At 41.2% G+C, this 6,971-nt stretch overlaps 1 long non-coding RNA gene across 5 annotated transcripts in view; it reads right to left on the bottom strand.

Annotated features, from left to right (window-relative positions):
* The window catches only part of LOC105467200 (uncharacterized), a 114,421-nt gene that overhangs the window by 85,372 nt on the left and 22,078 nt on the right, over nt 1-6,971 (bottom strand). For 4 of the 5 annotated variants that reach the window (XR_011624175.1, XR_978685.3, XR_011624176.1 and 1 more), the window contains 2 exons: nt 1,635-1,784; nt 390-1,455 (listed from right to left, as the gene is read on the bottom strand). This is a non-coding gene — a long non-coding RNA (uncharacterized lncRNA). The remainder of the gene's footprint in view (nt 1-389; nt 1,456-1,634; nt 1,785-6,971) is intronic. The other variant, XR_978688.3, reaches the window with a different exon arrangement.

Here is a 6,971-nt window from a genome sequence, read left to right as displayed (position 1 = left end):
TTCAAAACTTACTTAGGGTAACTTTTGTCCCCATCCCATATCCAAAGATCCTAAAAAGAAATTGGCTTAAAATGAAGTGCTTTGCAAAATAAAATTCTGACAATCCAGTGACATCCCAACTATGAAAAAGTATCTGAAGAAACTGATGTTGGTAGACCAAGAGCAATTACATTGTGAGCTTATGTTTTCAAAGGATATGCATAAAACATTAAAGGAGGGGCACATAACCACAAAAAGACAAATCTATAAAATACAGCGCCAGAGTCTGGAAATTGCTAATATTTATGAAGATGCAAAAATCTACAAAATTGATAAAGACGAAGGAAATTCTGTGACCTCTGCTTAAAGTACACTATTCGCAAACGTAAAAGAAGTAATAGAAATTTTACCTTCTATTTATTGTCTCCATCCAGAATGGTCCAGTAAGAATGAAACCATTAAATGACTCATCTTCATCTGACTTTTTATGTTTTGGCACCTTTAACTTTTGGTTTTTATGATGTTTCTCAGCCTATGAGGGTTTGCCTTTGATACTTTGTCCCAGGATCCCTTGAGCCGAGGAGTTCAAGGTTACAGAGAGCTTGAGCTATGATGGTGCCTCTGCACTTCAGCCTGGGTGACAGAGCAAGACCCTGAATCTTTGAAAAAATAAAAGTGTTTTTCAATGAGCTGCTCCATCTATGCAGGAAGGAAAAAAAAAAAAAAAACTTTCTTGTAGATATATGCAACCTCTAGGCTCATTTTGACCCCTACCTCATCTTTTTAATGCCCATCATCTTAATAATGTTCTATCTGGTTTGCCTTTGATGCCTAGAAGAAAAAAAAAACTTCGTCTTTACTAAAGATAAGTTACTCCCTGAATAAGATCAAGTGTTTGATCTGGGACCTTACAAGGATATGCTCAAAGAATGGTGATCTTGGTTTTGAAGAAAACTTACTTTCATCACATTAGAAGGTAATATTATTAGTAGAAAAGTGAAGACGGTGCTTCATTCTAACCTCCACATTTTATATTTTGTAAATCCAAGCTATGGAGTGCATTAGAGCTTTTACTGCTCACTAGAACTCATGGGTTCAGTAGCTTTGGACAGTTAAACGCAGCTGAGAACCTGCCTTGGGGGCCCCGAAAGAATTCTTAGGCTTAGGGGTATGTTTTTTGTTTTGTTTTTCTCCCTTAAAGGAGCAGCAAGCAAGTAACACACTTCTTCCAAAATCTTCACGAGCCTCACTAGTTACCTATTTCTTACCATTGCTTTAAGTTACATAAACATATTAATCATTTTTATGTCTGTGTCTTTCAAATAAATGTGTAAGCTGGCAGAAGTCCTTTGCCTTAGACAACACGCTTTCCCCCCAGACCCTCCGCTGCTGGTGTGCTCTCCCGCAGGCCTTCATCTGCTGGGTGCTGCCGCCTCAGGGAGTGTAGAAAACATTTCAGCTGCTGTTTCCGGGTTTCTACAAAAAAGTGTTTTACTTTTCAGAAATACTGCAAAGGAGGTAAAAACTACTCTGCTTCTGTCTTTTGGCAAAACCACCCAGATTCCAAATGGTTTAAGTTCAATCTCTTTCCAATGTCCATAATGTCCATTGTGTCCTATTATAATTTTTCACAAGTGTATGTAAGTTTTGCTCACCTGATTTTCGTTGCTTGGATAGGTACAGCGTAAGTGTACCTAATAAGTGACTGGACTGTCCCTCTGTAAACACAGCCACATCCAATCGGTGCACAATGGAATTAAGTCCACAGACCATCTAGGCCAATAGCATAAAAAGATCTGCTACTCCTAAAACCAGAAACAGAAACAAGCAGTCCTTTCTCCCTTCTTCCCTCTTTTCAATCTGATATTCCTATAGGAAACTAGTATGATCAAATAGACATTTTAGAAAAATACCAGCTGGGCATGGTGATGCATGTCTGTAGCCTCCGCTGCTTTGGAGGGTGAGGCAGAGGGTCACTTGAGCCCAGGAGTTGGGTTCATCCTGGGCCACATAGCAAGACCCTGTCCCTTTTACAAAAAGAATCTAAGGGCCAGACACAGTGGCTCAAGCCTGTCATCCCAGCACTTTGGGAGGCCATGGTGGGAGGATCACAAGGTCAGGAGTTCGAGACCAGCCTGGCCAACATGGTGAAACCCCATCTCTACTAAAAACACAAAGATTAGCCAGGCATAGTGGCACATATCCGTAATTCCAGGTACTCAGGAGGCTGAGGCAGGAGAATCGCTTGAACCCAGGAGGCGGAGGTTGCAGTGAGCCGAGATCGCGCTACTGCACTCCAGTCTGGGCGACAGAGTGACACTCCGTCTCAACAACAACAACAACAACAAAAGAATCTAGGAAATACTCGTTCTACTGTGAAGGACACAGTAGAGGGTCAGGCAGTCCAATCTGTGATTAATGGGAGTTTTACAAAAAGCAAGGAAAACGCTCTTCAGAGGAAAAAGATTAAAAAAAAGTCTCTTCAAATTAAAAAAAAATTTGTTTTTACAATTACACTTTCTCACTTCACAGCCCTCAAGGACCTTTTGTTCTGAAGACTCATATATTCAGCTATGGGAAATATTATTTCTCTGATTATTCCTTCAACTTTTGAAGATTACCCGATTTCTCAACAGCAATACTGTGGTCTGGAATATAATGGGGCACTCCCTTCCGACTTTGGAGAAGACATTATTTTGAACTAGAATTCTGTCTACAGCCATACTCTCAATGAACTCTGTCTACAACCATACTCTCAATGAAGTAAGATGGCAGAATAAAGATGATTACACTAGCAATGAACGGCTTTACTTTTCACACACCCATCGTGAAAACACTGCAAGATAGAGCACAAATCTAGTAATAAAATAAATCTCAGGATTTCTAGGTCTGAAGCCAACCTAGAAGGCATTCTATCCAAATTAGAACAAACAATGAGAGATTTTAGAACAACTGTTTACAAGAAGCATATTAAACGGATACCATTCAATAGCAGGAAGATAACATGCAATCAAAACATTTTTATTGAGCATTATGTGCCCAGGTACTGTTTAGACACTGAGGATACAGCAGTGAACAAATTTCTTAAGCCTCCAAGAGTTTTAGTTCTACTTGGGGGTATGCAGAAAGATATTAAGCCAAATAAATAAGTGAATTATGTAACAGATTAGAAAATGGTAAGTGCTCTGGATAAACAACTCGGGGCGTAGGAGAGGAACTGTAGTTTAAGATATCACCGTGCTGAGACAGCGACATTGAAGCTGAGATGTTAGTAATACAGTTAACACACTGTATTAGGCCTTCTTGCATTGCTATAAAGAAATACCCAAGGCTGGGTAATTTATAAAGAAAAGAGGTTTGGGCCGGGCGCGGTGGCTCAAGCCTGTAATCCCAGCACTTTGGGAGGCCGAGGCGGGCGGATCACGAGGTCAGGAGATCGAGACCATCCTGGCTAACACGGTGAAACCCCGTTTCTACTAAAAATACAAGAAAACTAGCCGGGCGCGGTGGCGGGCGCCTGTAGTCCCAGCTACTCGGGAGGCTGAGGCAGGAGAATGGCGTGAACCCGGGGAGGCGGAGCTTGCAGTGAGCTGAGATCGCGCCACTGCACTCCAGCCTGGGGCACAGAGCAAGACTCCGTCTCAAAAAAAAAAAAAAAAAAAGAAAAAAAAAGAAAAGAGGTTTAATTGCCTCATGATTCTGCAGGCTTTATAGGAAGCATGGTGCTAGCACCTGCTCAGCTTCTGGGGCATCACATGGCCAGAGCATGAGCAAGAGAGAGAGTAGTGGGGGAGGGGGCACACACTTTTTTTTTTTGAGATGATGTCTTGCTCTGTTGCCCAGGCTGGAGTGCAGTGGTGTGATCTCAGCCCACTGCAACCTCCGCTTCCCGAGTTCAAATGATTCTCCTGCCTCAGCACCTGAGTAGCTGGGACTACAGGCACATGCCACCACAACTGGCTAACTTTTGTATTTTTAGTAGAGACGGGGTTCCCCATGTTGGCCAGGCTGGTCTCCAACTCCTGACCTCAGGTGATCTACCCGCCTCGGCCTCCCAAAGTGCTGGGATTACAGGCAAGAGCCACGGCGCCTGGTTGGACACACACTTTTAAATGACCAGATTTCACAAGAACTCATTATTGCAAAGACAGCACTAAGCCATGAGGGATCTGCCCCTATGTCCCAAACACCTCCCACCAAGCCCCACCTCATCACTGGGGATTACAATTCAAGAGATTTGGGTAGGGACAAATATCCAAACTGTGTCACACATTTTACCATCAACAAACAAAAAGGAAAGGCAATTGCAGATATGTTTGTTTAAACCAAAAACAGGTCCAAAGATACAATATGATTTTGAGCAACTAATGAGCGTACTCTAAGTGCCCAGAACAGATGGGCCATGCAGGAGGCACTCAGTAAATATGTTCTGTAAAATTTAAGAAAGGAAATGTCATCTGACAGGGATGACTTTAGAGACAAATATTGCATTTCATTTAGTGCTCATCACATATCTTGTTTGTACAGTGAATTATAAATATATTTAAATACCTTTTTAAGTGAAAGCATAAAATACTATAGTCACAGAACAAAACGTAAGTTTTAGAAAACAAAATTCAGAAGATGGTGTGGGGTTAAAGAAATGGAGGGGAATAAGTGTCAATCTCCTTTACATATTCAGAACTCATGAACTCTATACATGTATGTTTAAAATTACCATTTGAAGTTCTAACAGATGAGATATTTAGATATAAAAATATAACAAAAACTGGAAGAAGGAGGACAAGGATTCTGTTACAAGCCTCATCTTTTGGTGCATAAAATCATTTGCACAATTCAAAGTTGATGAATCAAGAAATGAAGGTATGCTTACATTATTTAAAATAAAGGAAGTAACCCTCAGAAGACTTCAAAAGACAAATGGCTACAAGTGGTTATCCTTAGGAAGTGGGAATGGGGTTTGGGAACTGGATAAGGAGACTTATTTTTAATTTCATGCCATACTATACTATTTGGATTTCATTCTGTTTATCCTACTAATTTTATTCAGTAATATAAGACAAAATAACATGATGTTTTAAACTAGAGAGATGAGAGGGATGACATTCAGCAAGATGGCAGATTAGGAAGCTCCAGGCTCATTTCCCCAGGGAAACACCATATAGACAATATTCAGACCAAAATATCTTATAAAAACTCTAGAAATCAGCTAAGAAGCTACGGCAACCAAGTGAATGTTTAAACAAGAACAAGTCACACTCAAAGTTATAGGAAATTTCATGAAATTTTGGTCACCTTTGTTCCACCTCTTCCCTGGTGCAGCATGGCATTATCAAAGGAAACTGCCTCAATCCCAGTTTATCCCTTGGGACTAAAGGAAAAAGGCGGAACTTGCCTTGTAACTTACTAGTTAGATGTCTGAGGGCTGCTTAAGGGACTAGTTTCTGTTGTTCCTGACTCAGAGCACTGAGGAACAGTGACACACTTTGGACACATGGTTAGAGGCTGTAAAGCAGAGGGGGAGTGCTCTGGTGCACTAGAATAGCAGGCAGCTCTCAGATCCACGGTGCTTTGGGGCAATAGATAACAGGAAGAGGAATGCACATGACACCTAAGTACAATACAAGTAAACATAAGTAATACAAAAATAACACACACAAGGTCCCAGGGAAGACACAGCCCCAGAAACGGTTTGAGAAGACGCTGAGCCTTTAAGCTAGACTGATTAGTGAAGGTATTCTCCTGCACAAAGCCAGCTGGTAAAGACTGGGAGAGCTGGATGTTTCTTCAAATAACCACACCTCAAAAAGAGATCACAAAGTGTACACAGAAACAATGAAACATAGTCTATTCAAACGTATAAAATAAATCTCCAGAAATCAATCCTAATTAGAATACAGACCTCTGACTTACTTGACAAAGTATGTAAACAACTGTCAGGCTGGGTGTGGCGGTTCATGCCTGTGAACCCAGCACTTTGGGAGGCCGAGGCTGGTGTATCACTTGAGGCCAGGAGTTCAAGGCCAGCCTGGCCAACGTGGTGAAACCCTGTCTCTGCTAAAAACACAAAAATTAATTGGACATGGTGGCACGTGCCTGTAGTCCCAGCTACTCAGGAGACTGAGAACCTGGGAGGCGGTGGTTGCAGTAAGCCAAGATTGCACCACTGCACTCTGGCCTGAGTGACAGAATGAGACTCTGTCCCAAAACAAAACAAAAACACCACAAGTATCTTAAATATGCCAAACAACTAAATAAAATTAGGAAAACAATGTATGAACAAAATGAAACTATCAACAGATACTTTTTTTTTTTTCCGAGATGGAGTCTCACTCTGTTGCCCAGGCTAGAGTGCAGTGGTGTGATCTGTTTACTACGGCCTCCGCCTCCCAGGTTCAAGCACTTCTTCTGCCTCAGCCTCCCGAGTAGCTGGGACTACAGGTACGTGTCACCATGCCCAGCTAATTTTTTGTTTTGTATTTTTAGTAAAGATGGGGTTTCACCATGTTACCTAAGATGGTCTCGATCTCTTGACCTCGTGATCCCTACCTTGGCCTCCCAAAGTGCTGGGATTATTGGCATAAGCCACCATGCCCGGCTGAGAAATTTTTTTAAAAGCCAGATTCTGGAGCTGAAAAATGTAATTGTTGAATTGAAAAATTCTCTAGAAGGATGAAACAACAGACTTGATGAAGCAGAAGGAATCAGCAAACTTGAAGACATGACATTTGAAGGTACTGAGTCAGGAACAAAAAGAATGAAGAAAAGTGAAGTTCCTAAGGGACTTAACGGACACTATCAAGCCAACCAATATATACATTATGAGGTTCTCAAACAAAAGACAGAAAGTGGCAAAGAGCTTATGTGAAAAATATAATGTCTGCAAATTTCCCAGCTTTGAGGAATGAAATTGAAATATAAATATGAGAGGCTCAATTAACAAGTAGGAGACCTACACTGAGAAACATTATAATCAAAAAGCAAAGACAAAG

This window comes from Macaca nemestrina, chromosome 6, assembly GCF_043159975.1.
Source record: "Macaca nemestrina isolate mMacNem1 chromosome 6, mMacNem.hap1, whole genome shotgun sequence".
Classification (NCBI taxonomy): domain Eukaryota; kingdom Metazoa; phylum Chordata; class Mammalia; order Primates; family Cercopithecidae; genus Macaca; species Macaca nemestrina.
This window is presented reverse-complemented; position numbering and strand designations above follow the sequence as displayed.